The sequence below is a fragment of the Patella vulgata genome, chromosome 2 (genome assembly GCF_932274485.2).
Source record: "Patella vulgata chromosome 2, xgPatVulg1.2, whole genome shotgun sequence".
Classification (NCBI taxonomy): Eukaryota; Metazoa; Mollusca; class Gastropoda; family Patellidae; genus Patella; species Patella vulgata.
Window position 1 is genome coordinate 18,821,895 of NC_065880.2, and position 17,718 is coordinate 18,839,612.

At 49.7% G+C, this 17,718-nt stretch overlaps 79 non-coding genes across 79 annotated transcripts; all 79 read left to right on the forward strand.

The window, feature by feature from the left end:
- Positions 1-13: 13 nt before the first annotated feature.
- On the forward strand, positions 14-132 carry LOC130011139 (5S ribosomal RNA). Its single transcript, XR_008786444.1, has one exon. It is a non-coding gene; the product is annotated as a 5S ribosomal RNA (ribosomal RNA).
- A 77-nt stretch (positions 133-209) lies between these two features.
- LOC130011687 (5S ribosomal RNA) lies at positions 210-328 on the forward strand. The gene has a single exon (XR_008786996.1). It is a non-coding gene; the product is annotated as a 5S ribosomal RNA (ribosomal RNA).
- A 165-nt stretch (positions 329-493) lies between these two features.
- Positions 494-612, forward strand: LOC130011140 (5S ribosomal RNA). The gene has a single exon (XR_008786445.1). It is a non-coding gene; the product is annotated as a 5S ribosomal RNA (ribosomal RNA).
- Positions 613-688: 76 nt separating this feature from the next.
- Positions 689-807, forward strand: LOC130011141 (5S ribosomal RNA). The gene has a single exon (XR_008786446.1). It is a non-coding gene; the product is annotated as a 5S ribosomal RNA (ribosomal RNA).
- Positions 808-884: 77 nt separating this feature from the next.
- Positions 885-1,003, forward strand: LOC130011688 (5S ribosomal RNA). The gene has a single exon (XR_008786997.1). It is a non-coding gene; the product is annotated as a 5S ribosomal RNA (ribosomal RNA).
- Positions 1,004-1,167: 164 nt separating this feature from the next.
- LOC130011143 (5S ribosomal RNA) lies at positions 1,168-1,286 on the forward strand. Its single transcript, XR_008786448.1, has one exon. It is a non-coding gene; the product is annotated as a 5S ribosomal RNA (ribosomal RNA).
- Positions 1,287-1,362: 76 nt separating this feature from the next.
- On the forward strand, positions 1,363-1,481 carry LOC130011144 (5S ribosomal RNA). The gene has a single exon (XR_008786449.1). It is a non-coding gene; the product is annotated as a 5S ribosomal RNA (ribosomal RNA).
- A 77-nt stretch (positions 1,482-1,558) lies between these two features.
- On the forward strand, positions 1,559-1,677 carry LOC130011689 (5S ribosomal RNA). The gene has a single exon (XR_008786998.1). It is a non-coding gene; the product is annotated as a 5S ribosomal RNA (ribosomal RNA).
- Positions 1,678-1,841: 164 nt separating this feature from the next.
- LOC130011145 (5S ribosomal RNA) lies at positions 1,842-1,960 on the forward strand. Its single transcript, XR_008786450.1, has one exon. It is a non-coding gene; the product is annotated as a 5S ribosomal RNA (ribosomal RNA).
- Positions 1,961-2,036: 76 nt separating this feature from the next.
- LOC130011146 (5S ribosomal RNA) lies at positions 2,037-2,155 on the forward strand. The gene has a single exon (XR_008786451.1). It is a non-coding gene; the product is annotated as a 5S ribosomal RNA (ribosomal RNA).
- A 77-nt stretch (positions 2,156-2,232) lies between these two features.
- Positions 2,233-2,351, forward strand: LOC130011918 (5S ribosomal RNA). The gene has a single exon (XR_008787232.1). It is a non-coding gene; the product is annotated as a 5S ribosomal RNA (ribosomal RNA).
- Positions 2,352-2,516: 165 nt separating this feature from the next.
- LOC130011147 (5S ribosomal RNA) lies at positions 2,517-2,635 on the forward strand. Its single transcript, XR_008786452.1, has one exon. It is a non-coding gene; the product is annotated as a 5S ribosomal RNA (ribosomal RNA).
- Positions 2,636-2,711: 76 nt separating this feature from the next.
- Positions 2,712-2,830, forward strand: LOC130011148 (5S ribosomal RNA). The gene has a single exon (XR_008786453.1). It is a non-coding gene; the product is annotated as a 5S ribosomal RNA (ribosomal RNA).
- A 77-nt stretch (positions 2,831-2,907) lies between these two features.
- LOC130011691 (5S ribosomal RNA) lies at positions 2,908-3,026 on the forward strand. The gene has a single exon (XR_008787000.1). It is a non-coding gene; the product is annotated as a 5S ribosomal RNA (ribosomal RNA).
- A 165-nt stretch (positions 3,027-3,191) lies between these two features.
- On the forward strand, positions 3,192-3,310 carry LOC130011149 (5S ribosomal RNA). The gene has a single exon (XR_008786454.1). It is a non-coding gene; the product is annotated as a 5S ribosomal RNA (ribosomal RNA).
- A 76-nt stretch (positions 3,311-3,386) lies between these two features.
- LOC130011150 (5S ribosomal RNA) lies at positions 3,387-3,505 on the forward strand. Its single transcript, XR_008786455.1, has one exon. It is a non-coding gene; the product is annotated as a 5S ribosomal RNA (ribosomal RNA).
- Positions 3,506-3,582: 77 nt separating this feature from the next.
- On the forward strand, positions 3,583-3,701 carry LOC130011692 (5S ribosomal RNA). The gene has a single exon (XR_008787001.1). It is a non-coding gene; the product is annotated as a 5S ribosomal RNA (ribosomal RNA).
- A 164-nt stretch (positions 3,702-3,865) lies between these two features.
- LOC130011590 (5S ribosomal RNA) lies at positions 3,866-3,984 on the forward strand. The gene has a single exon (XR_008786898.1). It is a non-coding gene; the product is annotated as a 5S ribosomal RNA (ribosomal RNA).
- A 76-nt stretch (positions 3,985-4,060) lies between these two features.
- Positions 4,061-4,179, forward strand: LOC130011151 (5S ribosomal RNA). Its single transcript, XR_008786456.1, has one exon. It is a non-coding gene; the product is annotated as a 5S ribosomal RNA (ribosomal RNA).
- Positions 4,180-4,256: 77 nt separating this feature from the next.
- Positions 4,257-4,375, forward strand: LOC130011693 (5S ribosomal RNA). The gene has a single exon (XR_008787002.1). It is a non-coding gene; the product is annotated as a 5S ribosomal RNA (ribosomal RNA).
- Positions 4,376-4,540: 165 nt separating this feature from the next.
- LOC130011152 (5S ribosomal RNA) lies at positions 4,541-4,659 on the forward strand. Its single transcript, XR_008786457.1, has one exon. It is a non-coding gene; the product is annotated as a 5S ribosomal RNA (ribosomal RNA).
- Positions 4,660-4,735: 76 nt separating this feature from the next.
- On the forward strand, positions 4,736-4,854 carry LOC130011154 (5S ribosomal RNA). Its single transcript, XR_008786459.1, has one exon. It is a non-coding gene; the product is annotated as a 5S ribosomal RNA (ribosomal RNA).
- A 77-nt stretch (positions 4,855-4,931) lies between these two features.
- LOC130011694 (5S ribosomal RNA) lies at positions 4,932-5,050 on the forward strand. Its single transcript, XR_008787003.1, has one exon. It is a non-coding gene; the product is annotated as a 5S ribosomal RNA (ribosomal RNA).
- Positions 5,051-5,215: 165 nt separating this feature from the next.
- LOC130011155 (5S ribosomal RNA) lies at positions 5,216-5,334 on the forward strand. The gene has a single exon (XR_008786460.1). It is a non-coding gene; the product is annotated as a 5S ribosomal RNA (ribosomal RNA).
- A 76-nt stretch (positions 5,335-5,410) lies between these two features.
- Positions 5,411-5,529, forward strand: LOC130011156 (5S ribosomal RNA). Its single transcript, XR_008786461.1, has one exon. It is a non-coding gene; the product is annotated as a 5S ribosomal RNA (ribosomal RNA).
- A 77-nt stretch (positions 5,530-5,606) lies between these two features.
- Positions 5,607-5,725, forward strand: LOC130011695 (5S ribosomal RNA). The gene has a single exon (XR_008787004.1). It is a non-coding gene; the product is annotated as a 5S ribosomal RNA (ribosomal RNA).
- A 164-nt stretch (positions 5,726-5,889) lies between these two features.
- Positions 5,890-6,008, forward strand: LOC130011157 (5S ribosomal RNA). Its single transcript, XR_008786462.1, has one exon. It is a non-coding gene; the product is annotated as a 5S ribosomal RNA (ribosomal RNA).
- A 76-nt stretch (positions 6,009-6,084) lies between these two features.
- LOC130011158 (5S ribosomal RNA) lies at positions 6,085-6,203 on the forward strand. The gene has a single exon (XR_008786463.1). It is a non-coding gene; the product is annotated as a 5S ribosomal RNA (ribosomal RNA).
- A 77-nt stretch (positions 6,204-6,280) lies between these two features.
- On the forward strand, positions 6,281-6,399 carry LOC130011697 (5S ribosomal RNA). The gene has a single exon (XR_008787006.1). It is a non-coding gene; the product is annotated as a 5S ribosomal RNA (ribosomal RNA).
- Positions 6,400-6,562: 163 nt separating this feature from the next.
- On the forward strand, positions 6,563-6,681 carry LOC130011159 (5S ribosomal RNA). The gene has a single exon (XR_008786464.1). It is a non-coding gene; the product is annotated as a 5S ribosomal RNA (ribosomal RNA).
- A 76-nt stretch (positions 6,682-6,757) lies between these two features.
- On the forward strand, positions 6,758-6,876 carry LOC130011160 (5S ribosomal RNA). The gene has a single exon (XR_008786465.1). It is a non-coding gene; the product is annotated as a 5S ribosomal RNA (ribosomal RNA).
- Positions 6,877-6,953: 77 nt separating this feature from the next.
- LOC130011698 (5S ribosomal RNA) lies at positions 6,954-7,072 on the forward strand. The gene has a single exon (XR_008787007.1). It is a non-coding gene; the product is annotated as a 5S ribosomal RNA (ribosomal RNA).
- Positions 7,073-7,236: 164 nt separating this feature from the next.
- On the forward strand, positions 7,237-7,355 carry LOC130011161 (5S ribosomal RNA). The gene has a single exon (XR_008786466.1). It is a non-coding gene; the product is annotated as a 5S ribosomal RNA (ribosomal RNA).
- Positions 7,356-7,431: 76 nt separating this feature from the next.
- Positions 7,432-7,550, forward strand: LOC130011162 (5S ribosomal RNA). The gene has a single exon (XR_008786467.1). It is a non-coding gene; the product is annotated as a 5S ribosomal RNA (ribosomal RNA).
- A 77-nt stretch (positions 7,551-7,627) lies between these two features.
- LOC130011699 (5S ribosomal RNA) lies at positions 7,628-7,746 on the forward strand. Its single transcript, XR_008787008.1, has one exon. It is a non-coding gene; the product is annotated as a 5S ribosomal RNA (ribosomal RNA).
- Positions 7,747-7,910: 164 nt separating this feature from the next.
- Positions 7,911-8,029, forward strand: LOC130011163 (5S ribosomal RNA). Its single transcript, XR_008786468.1, has one exon. It is a non-coding gene; the product is annotated as a 5S ribosomal RNA (ribosomal RNA).
- A 76-nt stretch (positions 8,030-8,105) lies between these two features.
- LOC130011165 (5S ribosomal RNA) lies at positions 8,106-8,224 on the forward strand. The gene has a single exon (XR_008786470.1). It is a non-coding gene; the product is annotated as a 5S ribosomal RNA (ribosomal RNA).
- Positions 8,225-8,297: 73 nt separating this feature from the next.
- On the forward strand, positions 8,298-8,416 carry LOC130011700 (5S ribosomal RNA). The gene has a single exon (XR_008787009.1). It is a non-coding gene; the product is annotated as a 5S ribosomal RNA (ribosomal RNA).
- A 165-nt stretch (positions 8,417-8,581) lies between these two features.
- On the forward strand, positions 8,582-8,700 carry LOC130011166 (5S ribosomal RNA). Its single transcript, XR_008786471.1, has one exon. It is a non-coding gene; the product is annotated as a 5S ribosomal RNA (ribosomal RNA).
- Positions 8,701-8,776: 76 nt separating this feature from the next.
- Positions 8,777-8,895, forward strand: LOC130011167 (5S ribosomal RNA). Its single transcript, XR_008786472.1, has one exon. It is a non-coding gene; the product is annotated as a 5S ribosomal RNA (ribosomal RNA).
- Positions 8,896-8,972: 77 nt separating this feature from the next.
- On the forward strand, positions 8,973-9,091 carry LOC130011701 (5S ribosomal RNA). The gene has a single exon (XR_008787010.1). It is a non-coding gene; the product is annotated as a 5S ribosomal RNA (ribosomal RNA).
- Positions 9,092-9,255: 164 nt separating this feature from the next.
- Positions 9,256-9,374, forward strand: LOC130011168 (5S ribosomal RNA). The gene has a single exon (XR_008786473.1). It is a non-coding gene; the product is annotated as a 5S ribosomal RNA (ribosomal RNA).
- A 76-nt stretch (positions 9,375-9,450) lies between these two features.
- On the forward strand, positions 9,451-9,569 carry LOC130011169 (5S ribosomal RNA). The gene has a single exon (XR_008786474.1). It is a non-coding gene; the product is annotated as a 5S ribosomal RNA (ribosomal RNA).
- Positions 9,570-9,646: 77 nt separating this feature from the next.
- On the forward strand, positions 9,647-9,765 carry LOC130011702 (5S ribosomal RNA). Its single transcript, XR_008787011.1, has one exon. It is a non-coding gene; the product is annotated as a 5S ribosomal RNA (ribosomal RNA).
- A 167-nt stretch (positions 9,766-9,932) lies between these two features.
- Positions 9,933-10,051, forward strand: LOC130011170 (5S ribosomal RNA). Its single transcript, XR_008786475.1, has one exon. It is a non-coding gene; the product is annotated as a 5S ribosomal RNA (ribosomal RNA).
- Positions 10,052-10,127: 76 nt separating this feature from the next.
- On the forward strand, positions 10,128-10,246 carry LOC130011171 (5S ribosomal RNA). The gene has a single exon (XR_008786476.1). It is a non-coding gene; the product is annotated as a 5S ribosomal RNA (ribosomal RNA).
- A 77-nt stretch (positions 10,247-10,323) lies between these two features.
- Positions 10,324-10,442, forward strand: LOC130011703 (5S ribosomal RNA). The gene has a single exon (XR_008787012.1). It is a non-coding gene; the product is annotated as a 5S ribosomal RNA (ribosomal RNA).
- Positions 10,443-10,606: 164 nt separating this feature from the next.
- Positions 10,607-10,725, forward strand: LOC130011172 (5S ribosomal RNA). The gene has a single exon (XR_008786477.1). It is a non-coding gene; the product is annotated as a 5S ribosomal RNA (ribosomal RNA).
- Positions 10,726-10,801: 76 nt separating this feature from the next.
- LOC130011173 (5S ribosomal RNA) lies at positions 10,802-10,920 on the forward strand. Its single transcript, XR_008786478.1, has one exon. It is a non-coding gene; the product is annotated as a 5S ribosomal RNA (ribosomal RNA).
- Positions 10,921-10,997: 77 nt separating this feature from the next.
- LOC130011704 (5S ribosomal RNA) lies at positions 10,998-11,116 on the forward strand. Its single transcript, XR_008787013.1, has one exon. It is a non-coding gene; the product is annotated as a 5S ribosomal RNA (ribosomal RNA).
- Positions 11,117-11,280: 164 nt separating this feature from the next.
- LOC130011174 (5S ribosomal RNA) lies at positions 11,281-11,399 on the forward strand. Its single transcript, XR_008786479.1, has one exon. It is a non-coding gene; the product is annotated as a 5S ribosomal RNA (ribosomal RNA).
- A 76-nt stretch (positions 11,400-11,475) lies between these two features.
- On the forward strand, positions 11,476-11,594 carry LOC130011176 (5S ribosomal RNA). Its single transcript, XR_008786481.1, has one exon. It is a non-coding gene; the product is annotated as a 5S ribosomal RNA (ribosomal RNA).
- A 77-nt stretch (positions 11,595-11,671) lies between these two features.
- LOC130011705 (5S ribosomal RNA) lies at positions 11,672-11,790 on the forward strand. Its single transcript, XR_008787014.1, has one exon. It is a non-coding gene; the product is annotated as a 5S ribosomal RNA (ribosomal RNA).
- A 164-nt stretch (positions 11,791-11,954) lies between these two features.
- On the forward strand, positions 11,955-12,073 carry LOC130011177 (5S ribosomal RNA). The gene has a single exon (XR_008786482.1). It is a non-coding gene; the product is annotated as a 5S ribosomal RNA (ribosomal RNA).
- Positions 12,074-12,149: 76 nt separating this feature from the next.
- On the forward strand, positions 12,150-12,268 carry LOC130011178 (5S ribosomal RNA). Its single transcript, XR_008786483.1, has one exon. It is a non-coding gene; the product is annotated as a 5S ribosomal RNA (ribosomal RNA).
- A 77-nt stretch (positions 12,269-12,345) lies between these two features.
- LOC130011706 (5S ribosomal RNA) lies at positions 12,346-12,464 on the forward strand. Its single transcript, XR_008787015.1, has one exon. It is a non-coding gene; the product is annotated as a 5S ribosomal RNA (ribosomal RNA).
- Positions 12,465-12,628: 164 nt separating this feature from the next.
- Positions 12,629-12,747, forward strand: LOC130011179 (5S ribosomal RNA). The gene has a single exon (XR_008786484.1). It is a non-coding gene; the product is annotated as a 5S ribosomal RNA (ribosomal RNA).
- A 76-nt stretch (positions 12,748-12,823) lies between these two features.
- Positions 12,824-12,942, forward strand: LOC130011180 (5S ribosomal RNA). Its single transcript, XR_008786485.1, has one exon. It is a non-coding gene; the product is annotated as a 5S ribosomal RNA (ribosomal RNA).
- Positions 12,943-13,019: 77 nt separating this feature from the next.
- Positions 13,020-13,138, forward strand: LOC130011708 (5S ribosomal RNA). The gene has a single exon (XR_008787017.1). It is a non-coding gene; the product is annotated as a 5S ribosomal RNA (ribosomal RNA).
- A 163-nt stretch (positions 13,139-13,301) lies between these two features.
- LOC130011181 (5S ribosomal RNA) lies at positions 13,302-13,420 on the forward strand. The gene has a single exon (XR_008786486.1). It is a non-coding gene; the product is annotated as a 5S ribosomal RNA (ribosomal RNA).
- Positions 13,421-13,496: 76 nt separating this feature from the next.
- Positions 13,497-13,615, forward strand: LOC130011182 (5S ribosomal RNA). Its single transcript, XR_008786487.1, has one exon. It is a non-coding gene; the product is annotated as a 5S ribosomal RNA (ribosomal RNA).
- Positions 13,616-13,692: 77 nt separating this feature from the next.
- On the forward strand, positions 13,693-13,811 carry LOC130011709 (5S ribosomal RNA). Its single transcript, XR_008787018.1, has one exon. It is a non-coding gene; the product is annotated as a 5S ribosomal RNA (ribosomal RNA).
- Positions 13,812-13,976: 165 nt separating this feature from the next.
- Positions 13,977-14,095, forward strand: LOC130011183 (5S ribosomal RNA). Its single transcript, XR_008786488.1, has one exon. It is a non-coding gene; the product is annotated as a 5S ribosomal RNA (ribosomal RNA).
- Positions 14,096-14,171: 76 nt separating this feature from the next.
- Positions 14,172-14,290, forward strand: LOC130011184 (5S ribosomal RNA). Its single transcript, XR_008786489.1, has one exon. It is a non-coding gene; the product is annotated as a 5S ribosomal RNA (ribosomal RNA).
- A 77-nt stretch (positions 14,291-14,367) lies between these two features.
- Positions 14,368-14,486, forward strand: LOC130011710 (5S ribosomal RNA). Its single transcript, XR_008787020.1, has one exon. It is a non-coding gene; the product is annotated as a 5S ribosomal RNA (ribosomal RNA).
- Positions 14,487-14,650: 164 nt separating this feature from the next.
- Positions 14,651-14,769, forward strand: LOC130011185 (5S ribosomal RNA). Its single transcript, XR_008786490.1, has one exon. It is a non-coding gene; the product is annotated as a 5S ribosomal RNA (ribosomal RNA).
- A 76-nt stretch (positions 14,770-14,845) lies between these two features.
- Positions 14,846-14,964, forward strand: LOC130011187 (5S ribosomal RNA). Its single transcript, XR_008786492.1, has one exon. It is a non-coding gene; the product is annotated as a 5S ribosomal RNA (ribosomal RNA).
- A 77-nt stretch (positions 14,965-15,041) lies between these two features.
- On the forward strand, positions 15,042-15,160 carry LOC130011711 (5S ribosomal RNA). Its single transcript, XR_008787021.1, has one exon. It is a non-coding gene; the product is annotated as a 5S ribosomal RNA (ribosomal RNA).
- Positions 15,161-15,324: 164 nt separating this feature from the next.
- On the forward strand, positions 15,325-15,443 carry LOC130011188 (5S ribosomal RNA). Its single transcript, XR_008786493.1, has one exon. It is a non-coding gene; the product is annotated as a 5S ribosomal RNA (ribosomal RNA).
- Positions 15,444-15,519: 76 nt separating this feature from the next.
- On the forward strand, positions 15,520-15,638 carry LOC130011189 (5S ribosomal RNA). The gene has a single exon (XR_008786494.1). It is a non-coding gene; the product is annotated as a 5S ribosomal RNA (ribosomal RNA).
- A 77-nt stretch (positions 15,639-15,715) lies between these two features.
- LOC130011712 (5S ribosomal RNA) lies at positions 15,716-15,834 on the forward strand. Its single transcript, XR_008787022.1, has one exon. It is a non-coding gene; the product is annotated as a 5S ribosomal RNA (ribosomal RNA).
- Positions 15,835-15,997: 163 nt separating this feature from the next.
- Positions 15,998-16,116, forward strand: LOC130011190 (5S ribosomal RNA). The gene has a single exon (XR_008786495.1). It is a non-coding gene; the product is annotated as a 5S ribosomal RNA (ribosomal RNA).
- A 76-nt stretch (positions 16,117-16,192) lies between these two features.
- LOC130011191 (5S ribosomal RNA) lies at positions 16,193-16,311 on the forward strand. The gene has a single exon (XR_008786496.1). It is a non-coding gene; the product is annotated as a 5S ribosomal RNA (ribosomal RNA).
- Positions 16,312-16,388: 77 nt separating this feature from the next.
- Positions 16,389-16,507, forward strand: LOC130011713 (5S ribosomal RNA). Its single transcript, XR_008787023.1, has one exon. It is a non-coding gene; the product is annotated as a 5S ribosomal RNA (ribosomal RNA).
- Positions 16,508-16,671: 164 nt separating this feature from the next.
- On the forward strand, positions 16,672-16,790 carry LOC130011192 (5S ribosomal RNA). The gene has a single exon (XR_008786497.1). It is a non-coding gene; the product is annotated as a 5S ribosomal RNA (ribosomal RNA).
- A 76-nt stretch (positions 16,791-16,866) lies between these two features.
- Positions 16,867-16,985, forward strand: LOC130011193 (5S ribosomal RNA). Its single transcript, XR_008786498.1, has one exon. It is a non-coding gene; the product is annotated as a 5S ribosomal RNA (ribosomal RNA).
- A 76-nt stretch (positions 16,986-17,061) lies between these two features.
- On the forward strand, positions 17,062-17,180 carry LOC130011714 (5S ribosomal RNA). Its single transcript, XR_008787024.1, has one exon. It is a non-coding gene; the product is annotated as a 5S ribosomal RNA (ribosomal RNA).
- Positions 17,181-17,344: 164 nt separating this feature from the next.
- LOC130011194 (5S ribosomal RNA) lies at positions 17,345-17,463 on the forward strand. Its single transcript, XR_008786499.1, has one exon. It is a non-coding gene; the product is annotated as a 5S ribosomal RNA (ribosomal RNA).
- Positions 17,464-17,539: 76 nt separating this feature from the next.
- Positions 17,540-17,658, forward strand: LOC130011195 (5S ribosomal RNA). Its single transcript, XR_008786500.1, has one exon. It is a non-coding gene; the product is annotated as a 5S ribosomal RNA (ribosomal RNA).
- The last annotated feature ends 60 nt before the right edge of the window (positions 17,659-17,718 follow it).

Sequence of the window (17,718 nt, forward strand, 5' to 3'; positions counted from 1 at the left end):
TTCGCCTTCTCTCGTCTACGGCCACACCACGTTGAAAACACCAGTTCTCGTCCGATCACTGAAGTTAAGCAACGTCGGGCCCGGTCAGTACTTGGATGGGTGACCGCCTGGGAACACCGGGTGCTGTAGACGCCTAGTTTTTTTGAAAAGAAACCAATTTTCGGCGGACTTGAGTTTGGAATAACTACGGGTTTTATTCGTCTTCTCTCGTCTACGGCCATACCACGTTGAAAACACCAGTTCTCGTCCGATCACTGAAGTTAAGCAACGTCGGGCCCGGTTAGTACTTGGATGGGTGACCGCCTGGGAACACCGGGTGCTGTAGACGCCTTTTTTCCCGATTGTTTCAACTAAAAATCAATTTTCCGCACTTCAGGCCATTGTACGTCTTCTTTGGCATAACATTAGCTCCCCCCCCCCCTCCGCCCCGGGGGAAAAAAGATACAGAAAGAATTTGAGTAAAAATAACTACGGGTTTTATTCACATTCGCTCGTCTACGGCCACACCACGTTGAAAACACCAGTTCTCGTCCGATCACTGAAGTTAAGCAACGTCGGGCCCGGTCAGTACTTGGATGGGTGACCGCCTGGGAACACCGGGTGCTGTAGACGCCTAGTTTTTTGAAAAGAAACCAATTTTCGGCGGACTTGAGTTAAGCATAACTACGGGTTTTATTCGCCTTCTCTCGTCTACGGCCACACCACGTTGAAAACACCAGTTCTCGTCCGATCACTGAAGTTAAGCAACGTCGGGCCCGGTCAGTACTTGGATGGGTGACCGCCTGGGAACACCGGGTGCTGTAGACGCCTAGTTTTTTTGAAAAGAAACCAATTTTCGGCGGACTTGAGTTTGGAATAACTACGGGTTTTATTCGTCTTCTCTCGTCTACGGCCATACCACGTTGAAAACACCAGTTCTCGTCCGATCACTGAAGTTAAGCAACGTCGGGCCCGGTTAGTACTTGGATGGGTGACCGCCTGGGAACACCGGGTGCTGTAGACGCCTTTTTTCCCGATTGTTTCAACTAAAAATCAATTTTCCGCACTTCAGGCCATTGTACGTCTTCTTTGGCATAACATTAGCTCCCCCCCCCCTCCGCCCCGGGGGAAAAAAGATACAGAAAGAATTTGAGTAAAAATAACTACGGGTTTTATTCACCTTCGCTCGTCTACGGCCACACCACGTTGAAAACACCAGTTCTCGTCCGATCACTGAAGTTAAGCAACGTCGGGCCCGGTCAGTACTTGGATGGGTGACCGCCTGGGAACACCGGGTGCTGTAGACGCCTAGTTTTTTGAAAAGAAACCAATTTTCGGCGGACTTGAGTTAAGCATAACTACGGGTTTTATTCGCCTTCTCTCGTCTACGGCCACACCACGTTGAAAACACCAGTTCTCGTCCGATCACTGAAGTTAAGCAACGTCGGGCCCGGTCAGTACTTGGATGGGTGACCGCCTGGGAACACCGGGTGCTGTAGACGCCTAGTTTTTTTGAAAAGAAACCAATTTTCGGCGGACTTGAGTTTGGAATAACTACGGGTTTTATTCGTCTTCTCTCGTCTACGGCCATACCACGTTGAAAACACCAGTTCTCGTCCGATCACTGAAGTTAAGCAACGTCGGGCCCGGTTAGTACTTGGATGGGTGACCGCCTGGGAACACCGGGTGCTGTAGACGCCTTTTTTCCCGATTGTTTCAACTAAAAATCAATTTTCCGCACTTCAGGCCATTGTACGTCTTCTTTGGCATAACATTAGCTCCCCCCCCCCTCCGCCCCGGGGGAAAAAAGATACAGAAAGAATTTGAGTAAAAATAACTACGGGTTTTATTCACCTTCGCTCGTCTACGGCCACACCACGTTGAAAACACCAGTTCTCGTCCGATCACTGAAGTTAAGCAACGTCGGGCCCGGTCAGTACTTGGATGGGTGACCGCCTGGGAACACCGGGTGCTGTAGACGCCTAGTTTTTTGAAAAGAAACCAATTTTCGGCGGACTTGAGTTAAGCATAACTACGGGTTTTATTCGCCTTCTCTCGTCTACGGCCACACCACGTTGAAAACACCAGTTCTCGTCCGATCACTGAAGTTAAGCAACGTCGGGCCCGGTCAGTACTTGGATGGGTGACCGCCTGGGAACACCGGGTGCTGTAGACGCCTAGTTTTTTTGAAAAGAAACCAATTTTCGGCGGACTTGAGTTTGGAATAACTACGGGTTTTATTCGTCTTCTCTCGTCTACGGCCATACCAAGTTGAAAACACCAGTTCTCGTCCGATCACTGAAGTTAAGCAACGTCGGGCCCGGTTAGTACTTGGATGGGTGACCGCCTGGGAACACCGGGTGCTGTAGACGCCTTTTTTCCCGATTGTTTCAACTAAAAATCAATTTTCCGCACTTCAGGCCATTGTACGTCTTCTTTGGCATAACATTAGCTCCCCCCCCCCCTCCGCCCCGGGGGAAAAAAGATACAGAAAGAATTTGAGTAAAAATAACTACGGGTTTTATTCACCTTCGCTCGTCTACGGCCACACCACGTTGAAAACACCAGTTCTCGTCCGATCACTGAAGTTAAGCAACGTCGGGCCCGGTCAGTACTTGGATGGGTGACCGCCTGGGAACACCGGGTGCTGTAGACGCCTAGTTTTTTGAAAAGAAACCAATTTTCGGCGGACTTGAGTTAAGCATAACTACGGGTTTTATTCGCCTTCTCTCGTCTACGGCCACACCACGTTGAAAACACCAGTTCTCGTCCGATCACTGAAGTTAAGCAACGTCGGGCCCGGTCAGTACTTGGATGGGTGACCGCCTGGGAACACCGGGTGCTGTAGACGCCTAGTTTTTTTGAAAAGAAACCAATTTTCGGCGGACTTGAGTTTGGAATAACTACGGGTTTTATTCGTCTTCTCTCGTCTACGGCCATACCACGTTGAAAACACCAGTTCTCGTCCGATCACTGAAGTTAAGCAACGTCGGGCCCGGTTAGTACTTGGATGGGTGACCGCCTGGGAACACCGGGTGCTGTAGACGCCTTTTTTCCCGATTGTTTCAACTAAAAATCAATTTTCCGCACTTCAGGCCATTGTACGTCTTCTTTGGCATAACATTAGCTCCCCCCCCCCCTCCGCCCCGGGGGAAAAAAGATACAGAAAGAATTTGAGTAAAAATAACTACGGGTTTTATTCACCTTCGCTCGTCTACGGCCACACCACGTTGAAAACACCAGTTCTCGTCCGATCACTGAAGTTAAGCAACGTCGGGCCCGGTCAGTACTTGGATGGGTGACCGCCTGGGAACACCGGGTGCTGTAGACGCCTAGTTTTTTGAAAAGAAACCAATTTTCGGCGGACTTGAGTTAAGCATAACTACGGGTTTTATTCGCCTTCTCTCGTCTACGGCCACACCACGTTGAAAACACCAGTTCTCGTCCGATCACTGAAGTTAAGCAACGTCGGGCCCGGTCAGTACTTGGATGGGTGACCGCCTGGGAACACCGGGTGCTGTAGACGCCTAGTTTTTTTGAAAAGAAACCAATTTTCGGCGGACTTGAGTTTGGAATAACTACGGGTTTTATTCGTCTTCTCTCGTCTACGGCCATACCACGTTGAAAACACCAGTTCTCGTCCGATCACTGAAGTTAAGCAACGTCGGGCCCGGTTAGTACTTGGATGGGTGACCGCCTGGGAACACCGGGTGCTGTAGACGCCTTTTTTCCCGATTGTTTCAACTAAAAATCAATTTTCCGCACTTCAGGCCATTGTACGTCTTCTTTGGCATAACATTAGCTCCCCCCCCCCTCCGCCCCGGGGGAAAAAAGATACAGAAAGAATTTGAGTAAAAATAACTACGGGTTTTATTCACCTTCGCTCGTCTACGGCCACACCACGTTGAAAACACCAGTTCTCGTCCGATCACTGAAGTTAAGCAACGACGGGCCCGGTCAGTACTTGGATGGGTGACCGCCTGGGAACACCGGGTGCTGTAGACGCCTAGTTTTTTGAAAAGAAACCAATTTTCGGCGGACTTGAGTTAAGCATAACTACGGGTTTTATTCGCCTTCTCTCGTCTACGGCCACACCACGTTGAAAACACCAGTTCTCGTCCGATCACTGAAGTTAAGCAACGTCGGGCCCGGTCAGTACTTGGATGGGTGACCGCCTGGGAACACCGGGTGCTGTAGACGCCTAGTTTTTTTGAAAAGAAACCAATTTTCGGCGGACTTGAGTTTGGAATAACTACGGGTTTTATTCGTCTTCTCTCGTCTACGGCCATACCACGTTGAAAACACCAGTTCTCGTCCGATCACTGAAGTTAAGCAACGTCGGGCCCGGTTAGTACTTGGATGGGTGACCGCCTGGGAACACCGGGTGCTGTAGACGCCTTTTTTCCCGATTGTTTCAACTAAAAATCAATTTTCCGCACTTCAGGCCATTGTACGTCTTCTTTGGCATAACATTAGCTCCCCCCCCCCCTCCGCCCCGGGGGAAAAAAGATACAGAAAGAATTTGAGTAAAAATAACTACGGGTTTTATTCACCTTCGCTCGTCTACGGCCACACCACGTTGAAAACACCAGTTCTCGTCCGATCACTGAAGTTAAGCAACGTCGGGCCCGGTCAGTACTTGGATGGGTGACCGCCTGGGAACACCGGGTGCTGTAGACGCCTAGTTTTTTGAAAAGAAACCAATTTTCGGCGGACTTGAGTTAAGCATAACTACGGGTTTTATTCGCCTTCTCTCGTCTACGGCCACACCACGTTGAAAACACCAGTTCTCGTCCGATCACTGAAGTTAAGCAACGTCGGGCCCGGTCAGTACTTGGATGGGTGACCGCCTGGGAACACCGGGTGCTGTAGACGCCTAGTTTTTTTGAAAAGAAACCAATTTTCGGCGGACTTGAGTTTGGAATAACTACGGGTTTTATTCGTCTTCTCTCGTCTACGGCCATACCACGTTGAAAACACCAGTTCTCGTCCGATCACTGAAGTTAAGCAACGTCGGGCCCGGTTAGTACTTGGATGGGTGACCGCCTGGGAACACCGGGTGCTGTAGACGCCTTTTTTCCCGATTGTTTCAACTAAAAATCAATTTTCCGCACTTCAGGCCATTGTACGTCTTCTTTGGCATAACATTAGCTCCCCCCCCCCTCCGCCCCGGGGGAAAAAAGATACAGAAAAGAATTTGAGTAAAAATAACTACGGGTTTTATTCACCTTCGCTCGTCTACGGCCACACCACGTTGAAAACACCAGTTCTCGTCCGATCACTGAAGTTAAGCAACGTCGGGCCCGGTCAGTACTTGGATGGGTGACCGCCTGGGAACACCGGGTGCTGTAGACGCCTAGTTTTTTGAAAAGAAACCAATTTTCGGCGGACTTGAGTTAAGCATAACTACGGGTTTTATTCGCCTTCTCTCGTCTACGGCCACACCACGTTGAAAACACCAGTTCTCGTCCGATCACTGAAGTTAAGCAACGTCGGGCCCGGTCAGTACTTGGATGGGTGACCGCCTGGGAACACCGGGTGCTGTAGACGCCTAGTTTTTTTGAAAAGAAACCAATTTTCGGCGGACTTGAGTTTGGAATAACTACGGGTTTTATTCGTCTTCTCTCGTCTACGGCCATACCACGTTGAAAACACCAGTTCTCGTCCGATCACTGAAGTTAAGCAACGTCGGGCCCGGTTAGTACTTGGATGGGTGACCGCCTGGGAACACCGGGTGCTGTAGACGCCTTTTTTCCCGATTGTTTCAACTAAAAATCAATTTTCCGCACTTCAGGCCATTGTACGTCTTCTTTGGCATAACATTAGCTCCCCCCCCCCTCCGCCCCGGGGGAAAAAAGATACAGAAAGAATTTGAGTAAAAATAACTACGGGTTTTATTCACCTTCGCTCGTCTACGGCCACACCACGTTGAAAACACCAGTTCTCGTCCGATCACTGAAGTTAAGCAACGTCGGGCCCGGTCAGTACTTGGATGGGTGACCGCCTGGGAACACCGGGTGCTGTAGACGCCTAGTTTTTTGAAAAGAAACCAATTTTCGGCGGACTTGAGTTAAGCATAACTACGGGTTTTATTCGCCTTCTCTCGTCTACGGCCACACCACGTTGAAAACACCAGTTCTCGTCCGATCACTGAAGTTAAGCAACGTCGGGCCCGGTCAGTACTTGGATGGGTGACCGCCTGGGAACACCGGGTGCTGTAGACGCCTAGTTTTTTTGAAAAGAAACCAATTTTCGGCGGACTTGAGTTTGGAATAACTACGGGTTTTATTCGTCTTCTCTCGTCTACGGCCATACCACGTTGAAAACACCAGTTCTCGTCCGATCACTGAAGTTAAGCAACGTCGGGCCCGGTTAGTACTTGGATGGGTGACCGCCTGGGAACACCGGGTGCTGTAGACGCCTTTTTTCCCGATTGTTTCAACTAAAAATCAATTTTCCGCACTTCAGGCCATTGTACGTCTTCTTTGGCATAACATTAGCCCCCCCCCCCTCCGCCCCGGGGGAAAAAAGATACAGAAAGAATTTGAGTAAAAATAACTACGGGTTTTATTCACCTTCGCTCGTCTACGGCCACACCACGTTGAAAACACCAGTTCTCGTCCGATCACTGAAGTTAAGCAACGTCGGGCCCGGTCAGTACTTGGATGGGTGACCGCCTGGGAACACCGGGTGCTGTAGACGCCTAGTTTTTTGAAAAGAAACCAATTTTCGGCGGACTTGAGTTAAGCATAACTACGGGTTTTATTCGCCTTCTCTCGTCTACGGCCACACCACGTTGAAAACACCAGTTCTCGTCCGATCACTGAAGTTAAGCAACGTCGGGCCCGGTCAGTACTTGGATGGGTGACCGCCTGGGAACACCGGGTGCTGTAGACGCCTAGTTTTTTTGAAAAGAAACCAATTTTCGGCGGACTTGAGTTTGGAATAACTACGGGTTTTATTCGTCTTCTCTCGTCTACGGCCATACCACGTTGAAAACACCAGTTCTCGTCCGATCACTGAAGTTAAGCAACGTCGGGCCCGGTTAGTACTTGGATGGGTGACCGCCTGGGAACACCGGGTGCTGTAGACGCCTTTTTTCCCGATTGTTTCAACTAAAAATCAATTTTCCGCACTTCAGGCCATTGTACGTCTTCTTTGGCATAACATTAGCTCCCCCCCCCCTCCGCCCCGGGGGAAAAAAGATACAGAAAGAATTTGAGTAAAAATAACTACGGGTTTTATTCACCTTCGCTCGTCTACGGCCACACCACGTTGAAAACACCAGTTCTCGTCCGATCACTGAAGTTAAGCAACGTCGGGCCCGGTCAGTACTTGGATGGGTGACCGCCTGGGAACACCGGGTGCTGTAGACGCCTAGTTTTTTGAAAAGAAACCAATTTTCGGCGGACTTGAGTTAAGCATAACTACGGGTTTTATTCGCCTTCTCTCGTCTACGGCCACACCACGTTGAAAACACCAGTTCTCGTCCGATCACTGAAGTTAAGCAACGTCGGGCCCGGTCAGTACTTGGATGGGTGACCGCCTGGGAACACCGGGTGCTGTAGACGCCTAGTTTTTTTGAAAAGAAACCAATTTTCGGCGGACTTGAGTTTGGAATAACTACGGGTTTTATTCGTCTTCTCTCGTCTACGGCCATACCACGTTGAAAACACCAGTTCTCGTCCGATCACTGAAGTTAAGCAACGTCGGGCCCGGTTAGTACTTGGATGGGTGACCGCCTGGGAACACCGGGTGCTGTAGACGCCTTTTTTCCCGATTGTTTCAACTAAAAATCAATTTTCCGCACTTCAGGCCATTGTACGTCTTCTTTGGCATAACATTAGCTCCCCCCCCCCTCCGCCCCGGGGGAAAAAAGATACAGAAAGAATTTGAGTAAAAATAACTACGGGTTTTATTCACCTTCGCTCGTCTACGGCCACACCACGTTGAAAACACCAGTTCTCGTCCGATCACTGAAGTTAAGCAACGTCGGGCCCGGTCAGTACTTGGATGGGTGACCGCCTGGGAACACCGGGTGCTGTAGACGCCTAGTTTTTTGAAAAGAAACCAATTTTCGGCGGACTTGAGTTAAGCATAACTACGGGTTTTATTCGCCTTCTCTCGTCTACGGCCACACCACGTTGAAAACACCAGTTCTCGTCCGATCACTGAAGTTAAGCAACGTCGGGCCCGGTCAGTACTTGGATGGGTGACCGCCTGGGAACACCGGGTGCTGTAGACGCCTAGTTTTTTTGAAAAGAAACCAATTTTCGGCGGACTTGTGGAATAACTACGGGTTTTATTCGTCTTCTCTCGTCTACGGCCATACCACGTTGAAAACACCAGTTCTCGTCCGATCACTGAAGTTAAGCAACGTCGGGCCCGGTTAGTACTTGGATGGGTGACCGCCTGGGAACACCGGGTGCTGTAGACGCCTTTTTTCCCGATTGTTTCAACTAAAAATCAATTTTCCGCACTTCAGGCCATTGTACGTCTTCTTTGGCATAACATTAGCTCCCCCCCCCCCTCCGCCCCGGGGGAAAAAAGATACAGAAAGAATTTGAGTAAAAATAACTACGGGTTTTATTCACCTTCGCTCGTCTACGGCCACACCACGTTGAAAACACCAGTTCTCGTCCGATCACTGAAGTTAAGCAACGTCGGGCCCGGTCAGTACTTGGATGGGTGACCGCCTGGGAACACCGGGTGCTGTAGACGCCTAGTTTTTTGAAAAGAAACCAATTTTCGGCGGACTTGAGTTAAGCATAACTACGGGTTTTATTCGCCTTCTCTCGTCTACGGCCACACCACGTTGAAAACACCAGTTCTCGTCCGATCACTGAAGTTAAGCAACGTCGGGCCCGGTCAGTACTTGGATGGGTGACCGCCTGGGAACACCGGGTGCTGTAGACGCCTAGTTTTTTTGAAAAGAAACCAATTTTCGGCGGACTTGAGTTTGGAATAACTACGGGTTTTATTCGTCTTCTCTCGTCTACGGCCATACCACGTTGAAAACACCAGTTCTCGTCCGATCACTGAAGTTAAGCAACGTCGGGCCCGGTTAGTACTTGGATGGGTGACCGCCTGGGAACACCGGGTGCTGTAGACGCCTTTTTTCCCGATTGTTTCAACTAAAAATCAATTTTCCGCACTTCAGGCCATTGTACGTCTTCTTTGGCATAACATTAGCTCCCCCCCCCCTCCGCCCCGGGGGAAAAAAGATACAGAAAGAATTTGAGTAAAAATAACTACGGGTTTTATTCACCTTCGCTCGTCTACGGCCACACCACGTTGAAAACACCAGTTCTCGTCCGATCACTGAAGTTAAGCAACGTCGGGCCCGGTCAGTACTTGGATGGGTGACCGCCTGGGAACACCGGGTGCTGTAGACGCCTAGTTTTTTGAAAAGAAACCAATTTTCGGCGGACTTGAGTTAAGCATAACTACGGGTTTTATTCGCCTTCTCTCGTCTACGGCCACACCACGTTGAAAACACCAGTTCTCGTCCGATCACTGAAGTTAAGCAACGTCGGGCCCGGTCAGTACTTGGATGGGTGACCGCCTGGGAACACCGGGTGCTGTAGACGCCTAGTTTTTTTGAAAAGAAACCAATTTTCGGCGGACTTGAGTTTGGAATAACTACGGGTTTTATTCGTCTTCTCTCGTCTACGGCCATACCACGTTGAAAACACCAGTTCTCGTCCGATCACTGAAGTTAAGCAACGTCGGGCCCGGTTAGTACTTGGATGGGTGACCGCCTGGGAACACCGGGTGCTGTAGACGCCTTTTTTCCCGATTGTTTCAACTAAAAATCAATTTTCCGCACTTCAGGCCATTGTACGTCTTCTTTGGCATAACATTAGCTCCCCCCCCCCCCCTCCGCCCCGGGGGAAAAAAGATACAGAAAGAATTTGAGTAAAAATAACTACGGGTTTTATTCACCTTCGCTCGTCTACGGCCACACCACGTTGAAAACACCAGTTCTCGTCCGATCACTGAAGTTAAGCAACGTCGGGCCCGGTCAGTACTTGGATGGGTGACCGCCTGGGAACACCGGGTGCTGTAGACGCCTAGTTTTTTGAAAAGAAACCAATTTTCGGCGGACTTGAGTTAAGCATAACTACGGGTTTTATTCGCCTTCTCTCGTCTACGGCCACACCACGTTGAAAACACCAGTTCTCGTCCGATCACTGAAGTTAAGCAACGTCGGGCCCGGTCAGTACTTGGATGGGTGACCGCCTGGGAACACCGGGTGCTGTAGACGCCTAGTTTTTTTGAAAAGAAACCAATTTTCGGCGGACTTGAGTTTGGAATAACTACGGGTTTTATTCGTCTTCTCTCGTCTACGGCCATACCACGTTGAAAACACCAGTTCTCGTCCGATCACTGAAGTTAAGCAACGTCGGGCCCGGTTAGTACTTGGATGGGTGACCGCCTGGGAACACCGGGTGCTGTAGACGCCTTTTTTCCCGATTGTTTCAACTAAAAATCAATTTTCCGCACTTCAGGCCATTGTACGTCTTCTTTGGCATAACATTAGCTCCCCCCCCCCTCCGCCCCGGGGGAAAAAAGATACAGAAAGAATTTGAGTAAAAATAACTACGGGTTTTATTCACCTTCGCTCGTCTACGGCCACACCACGTTGAAAACACCAGTTCTCGTCCGATCACTGAAGTTAAGCAACGTCGGGCCCGGTCAGTACTTGGATGGGTGACCGCCTGGGAACACCGGGTGCTGTAGACGCCTAGTTTTTTGAAAAGAAACCAATTTTCGGCGGACTTGAGTTAAGCATAACTACGGGTTTTATTCGCCTTCTCTCGTCTACGGCCACACCACGTTGAAAACACCAGTTCTCGTCCGATCACTGAAGTTAAGCAACGTCGGGCCCGGTCAGTACTTGGATGGGTGACCGCCTGGGAACACCGGGTGCTGTAGACGCCTAGTTTTTTTGAAAAGAAACCAATTTTCGGCGGACTTGAGTTTGGAATAACTACGGGTTTTATTCGTCTTCTCTCGTCTACGGCCATACCACGTTGAAAACACCAGTTCTCGTCCGATCACTGAAGTTAAGCAACGTCGGGCCCGGTTAGTACTTGGATGGGTGACCGCCTGGGAACACCGGGTGCTGTAGACGCCTTTTTTCCCGATTGTTTCAACTAAAAATCAATTTTCCGCACTTCAGGCCATTGTACGTCTTCTTTGGCATAACATTAGCTCCCCCCCCCCTCCGCCCCGGGGGAAAAAAGATACAGAAAGAATTTGAGTAAAAATAACTACGGGTTTTATTCACCTTCGCTCGTCTACGGCCACACCACGTTGAAAACACCAGTTCTCGTCCGATCACTGAAGTTAAGCAACGTCGGGCCCGGTCAGTACTTGGATGGGTGACCGCCTGGGAACACCGGGTGCTGTAGACGCCTAGTTTTTTGAAAAGAAACCAATTTTCGGCGGACTTGAGTTAAGCATAACTACGGGTTTTATTCGCCTTCTCTCGTCTACGGCCACACCACGTTGAAAACACCAGTTCTCGTCCGATCACTGAAGTTAAGCAACGTCGGGCCCGGTCAGTACTTGGATGGGTGACCGCCTGGGAACACCGGGTGCTGTAGACGCCTAGTTTTTTTGAAAAGAAACCAATTTTCGGCGGACTTGAGTTTGGAATAACTACGGGTTTTATTCGTCTTCTCTCGTCTACGGCCATACCACGTTGAAAACACCAGTTCTCGTCCGATCACTGAAGTTAAGCAACGTCGGGCCCGGTTAGTACTTGGATGGGTGACCGCCTGGGAACACCGGGTGCTGTAGACGCCTTTTTTCCCGATTGTTTCAACTAAAAATCAATTTTCCGCACTTCAGGCCATTGTACGTCTTCTTTGGCATAACATTAGCTCCCCCCCCCCTCCGCCCCGGGGGAAAAAAGATACAGAAAGAATTTGAGTAAAAATAACTACGGGTTTTATTCACCTTCGCTCGTCTACGGCCACACCACGTTGAAAACACCAGTTCTCGTCCGATCACTGAAGTTAAGCAACGTCGGGCCCGGTCAGTACTTGGATGGGTGACCGCCTGGGAACACCGGGTGCTGTAGACGCCTAGTTTTTTGAAAAGAAACCAATTTTCGGCGGACTTGAGTTAAGCATAACTACGGGTTTTATTCGCCTTCTCTCGTCTACGGCCACACCACGTTGAAAACACCAGTTCTCGTCCGATCACTGAAGTTAAGCAACGTCGGGCCCGGTCAGTACTTGGATGGGTGACCGCCTGGGAACACCGGGTGCTGTAGACGCCTAGTTTTTTTGAAAAGAAACCAATTTTCGGCGGACTTGAGTTTGGAATAACTACGGGTTTTATTCGTCTTCTCTCGTCTACGGCCATACCACGTTGAAAACACCAGTTCTCGTCCGATCACTGAAGTTAAGCAACGTCGGGCCCGGTTAGTACTTGGATGGGTGACCGCCTGGGAACACCGGGTGCTGTAGACGCCTTTTTTCCCGATTGTTTCAACTAAAAATCAATTTTCCGCACTTCAGGCCATTGTACGTCTTCTTTGGCATAACATTAGCTCCCCCCCCCCTCCGCCCCGGGGGAAAAAAGATACAGAAAGAATTTGAGTAAAAATAACTACGGGTTTTATTCACCTTCGCTCGTCTACGGCCACACCACGTTGAAAACACCAGTTCTCGTCCGATCACTGAAGTTAAGCAACGTCGGGCCCGGTCAGTACTTGGATGGGTGACCGCCTGGGAACACCGGGTGCTGTAGACGCCTAGTTTTTTGAAAAGAAACCAATTTTCGGCGGACTTGAGTTAAGCATAACTACGGGTTTTATTCGCCTTCTCTCGTCTACGGCCACACCACGTTGAAAACACCAGTTCTCGTCCGATCACTGAAGTTAAGCAACGTCGGGCCCGGTCAGTACTTGGATGGGTGACCGCCTGGGAACACCGGGTGCTGTAGACGCCTAGTTTTTTTGAAAAGAAACCAATTTTCGGCGGACTTGAGTTTGGAATAACTACGGGTTTTATTCGTCTTCTCTCGTCTACGGCCATACCACGTTGAAAACACCAGTTCTCGTCCGATCACTGAAGTTAAGCAACGTCGGGCCCGGTTAGTACTTGGATGGGTGACCGCCTGGGAACACCGGGTGCTGTAGACGCCTTTTTTCCCGATTGTTTCAACTAAAAATCAATTTTCCGCACTTCAGGCCATTGTACGTCTTCTTTGGCATAACATTAGCCCCCCCCCCCTCCGCCCCGGGGGAAAAAAGATACAGAAAGAATTTGAGTAAAAATAACTACGGGTTTTATTCACCTTCGCTCGTCTACGGCCACACCACGTTGAAAACACCAGTTCTCGTCCGATCACTGAAGTTAAGCAACGTCGGGCCCGGTCAGTACTTGGATGGGTGACCGCCTGGGAACACCGGGTGCTGTAGACGCCTAGTTTTTTGAAAAGAAACCAATTTTCGGCGGACTTGAGTTAAGCATAACTACGGGTTTTATTCGCCTTCTCTCGTCTACGGCCACACCACGTTGAAAACACCAGTTCTCGTCCGATCACTGAAGTTAAGCAACGTCGGGCCCGGTCAGTACTTGGATGGGTGACCGCCTGGGAACACCGGGTGCTGTAGACGCCTAGTTTTTTTGAAAAGAAACCAATTTTCGGCGGACTTGAGTTTGGAATAACTACGGGTTTTATTCGTCTTCTCTCGTCTACGGCCATACCACGTTGAAAACACCAGTTCTCGTCCGATCACTGAAGTTAAGCAACGTCGGGCCCGGTTAGTACTTGGATGGGTGACCGCCTGGGAACACCGGGTGCTGTAGACGCCTTTTTTCCCGATTGTTTCAACTAAAAATCAATTTTCCGCACTTCAGGCCATTGTACGTCTTCTTTGGCATAACATTAGCTCCCCCCCCCCCTCCGCCCCGGGGGAAAAAAGATACAGAAAGAATTTGAGTAAAAATAACTACGGGTTTTATTCACCTTCGCTCGTCTACGGCCACACCACGTTGAAAACACCAGTTCTCGTCCGATCACTGAAGTTAAGCAACGTCGGGCCCGGTCAGTACTTGGATGGGTGACCGCCTGGGAACACCGGGTGCTGTAGACGCCTAGTTTTTTGAAAAGAAACCAATTTTCGGCGGACTTGAGTTAAGCATAACTACGGGTTTTATTCGCCTTCTCTCGTCTACGGCCACACCACGTTGAAAACACCAGTTCTCGTCCGATCACTGAAGTTAAGCAACGTCGGGCCCGGTCAGTACTTGGATGGGTGACCGCCTGGGAACACCGGGTGCTGTAGACGCCTAGTTTTTTTGAAAAGAAACCAATTTTCGGCGGACTTGAGTTTGGAATAACTACGGGTTTTATTCGTCTTCTCTCGTCTACGGCCATACCACGTTGAAAACACCAGTTCTCGTCCGATCACTGAAGTTAAGCAACGTCGGGCCCGGTTAGTACTTGGATGGGTGACCGCCTGGGAACACCGGGTGCTGTAGACGCCTTTTTTCCCGATTGTTTCAACTAAAAATCAATTTTCCGCACTTCAGGCCATTGTACGTCTTCTTTGGCATAACATTAGCTCCCCCCCCCCTCCGCCCCGGGGGAAAAAAGATACAGAAAGAATTTGAGTAAAAATAACTACGGGTTTTATTCACCTTCGCTCGTCTACGGCCACACCACGTTGAAAACACCAGTTCTCGTCCGATCACTGAAGTTAAGCAACGTCGGGCCCGGTCAGTACTTGGATGGGTGACCGCCTGGGAACACCGGGTGCTGTAGACGCCTAGTTTTTTGAAAAGAAACCAATTTTCGGCGGACTTGAGTTAAGCATAACTACGGGTTTTATTCGCCTTCTCTCGTCTACGGCCACACCACGTTGAAAACACCAGTTCTCGTCCGATCACTGAAGTTAAGCAACGTCGGGCCCGGTCAGTACTTGGATGGGTGACCGCCTGGGAACACCGGGTGCTGTAGACGCCTAGTTTTTTTGAAAAGAAACCAATTTTCGGCGGACTTGAGTTTGGAATAACTACGGGTTTTATTCGCCTTCTCTCGTCTACGGCCATACCACGTTGAAAACACCAGTTCTCGTCCGATCACTGAAGTTAAGCAACGTCGGGCCCGGTTAGTACTTGGATGGGTGACCGCCTGGGAACACCGGGTGCTGTAGACGCCTTTTTTCCCGATTGTTTCAACTAAAAATCAATTTTCCGCACTTCAGGCCATTGTACGTCTTCTTTGGCATAACATTAGCTCCCCCCCCCCTCCGCCCCGGGGGAAAAAAGATACAGAAAGAATTTGAGTAAAAATAACTACGGGTTTTATTCACCTTCGCTCGTCTACGGCCACACCACGTTGAAAACACCAGTTCTCGTCCGATCACTGAAGTTAAGCAACGTCGGGCCCGGTCAGTACTTGGATGGGTGACCGCCTGGGAACACCGGGTGCTGTAGACGCCTAGTTTTTTGAAAAGAAACCAATTTTCGGCGGACTTGAGTTAAGCATAACTACGGGTTTTATTCGCCTTCTCTCGTCTACGGCCACACCACGTTGAAAACACCAGTTCTCGTCCGATCACTGAAGTTAAGCAACGTCGGGCCCGGTCAGTACTTGGATGGGTGACCGCCTGGGAACACCGGGTGCTGTAGACGCCTAGTTTTTTTGAAAAGAAACCAATTTTCGGCGGACTTGAGTTTGGAATAACTACGGGTTTTATTCGTCTTCTCTCGTCTACGGCCATACCACGTTGAAAACACCAGTTCTCGTCCGATCACTGAAGTTAAGCAACGTCGGGCCCGGTTAGTACTTGGATGGGTGACCGCCTGGGAACACCGGGTGCTGTAGACGCCTTTTTTCCCGATTGTTTCAACTAAAAATCAATTTTCCGCACTTCAGGCCATTGTACGTCTTCTTTGGCATAACATTAGCTCCCCCCCCCTCCGCCCCGGGGGAAAAAAGATACAGAAAGAATTTGAGTAAAAATAACTACGGGTTTTATTCACCTTCGCTCGTCTACGGCCACACCACGTTGAAAACACCAGTTCTCGTCCGATCACTGAAGTTAAGCAACGTCGGGCCCGGTCAGTACTTGGATGGGTGACCGCCTGGGAACACCGGGTGCTGTAGACGCCTAGTTTTTTGAAAAGAAACCAATTTTCGGCGGACTTGAGTTAAGCATAACTACGGGTTTTATTCGCCTTCTCTCGTCTACGGCCACACCACGTTGAAAACACCAGTTCTCGTCCGATCACTGAAGTTAAGCAACGTCGGGCCCGGTCAGTACTTGGATGGGTGACCGCCTGGGAACACCGGGTGCTGTAGACGCCTAGTTTTTTTGAAAAGAAACCAATTTTCGGCGGACTTGAGTTTGGAATAACTACGGGTTTTATTCGTCTTCTCTCGTCTACGGCCATACCACGTTGAAAACACCAGTTCTCGTCCGATCACTGAAGTTAAGCAACGTCGGGCCCGGTTAGTACTTGGATGGGTGACCGCCTGGGAACACCGGGTGCTGTAGACGCCTTTTTTCCCGATTGTTTCAACTAAAAATCAATTTTCCGCACTTCAGGCCATTGTACGTCTTCTTTGGCATAACATTAGCTCCCCCCCCCCTCCGCCCCGGGGGAAAAAAGATACAGAAAGAATTTGAGTAAAAATAACTACGGGTTTTATTCACCTTCGCTCGTCTACGGCCACACCACGTTGAAAACACCAGTTCTCGTCCGATCACTGAAGTTAAGCAACGTCGGGCCCGGTCAGTACTTGGATGGGTGACCGCCTGGGAACACCGGGTGCTGTAGACGCCTAGTTTTTTGAAAAGAAACCAATTTTCGGCGGACTTGAGTTAAGCATAACTACGGGTTTTATTCGCCTTCTCTCGTCTACGGCCACACCACGTTGAAAACACCAGTTCTCGTCCGATCACTGAAGTTAAGCAACGTCGGGCCCGGTCAGTACTTGGATGGGTGACCGCCTGGGAACACCGGGTGCTGTAGACGCCTAGTTTTTTTGAAAAGAAACCAATTTTCGGCGGACTTGATTTGGAATAACTACGGGTTTTATTCGTCTTCTCTCGTCTACGGCCATACCACGTTGAAAACACCAGTTCTCGTCCGATCACTGAAGTTAAGCAACGTCGGGCCCGGTTAGTACTTGGATGGGTGACCGCCTGGGAACACCGGGTGCTGTAGACGCCTTTTTTCCCGATTGTTTCAACTAAAAATCAATTTTCCGCACTTCAGGCCATTGTACGTCTTCTTTGGCATAACATTAGCTCCCCCCCCCCTCCGCCCCGGGGGAAAAAAGATACAGAAAGAATTTGAGTAAAAATAACTACGGGTTTTATTCACCTTCGCTCGTCTACGGCCACACCACGTTGAAAACACCAGTTCTCGTCCGATCACTGAAGTTAAGCAACGTCGGGCCCGGTCAGTACTTGGATGGGTGACCGCCTGGGAACACCGGGTGCTGTAGACGCCTAGTTTTTTGAAAAGAAACCAATTTTCGGCGGACTTGAGTTAAGCATAACTACGGGTTTTATTCGCCTTCTCTCGTCTACGGCCACACCACGTTGAAAACACCAGTTCTCGTCCGATCACTGAAGTTAAGCAACGTCGGGCCCGGTCAGTACTTGGATGGGTGACCGCCTGGGAACACCGGGTGCTGTAGACGCCTAGTTTTTTTGAAAAGAAACCAATTTTCGGCGGACTTGAGTTTGGAATAACTACGGGT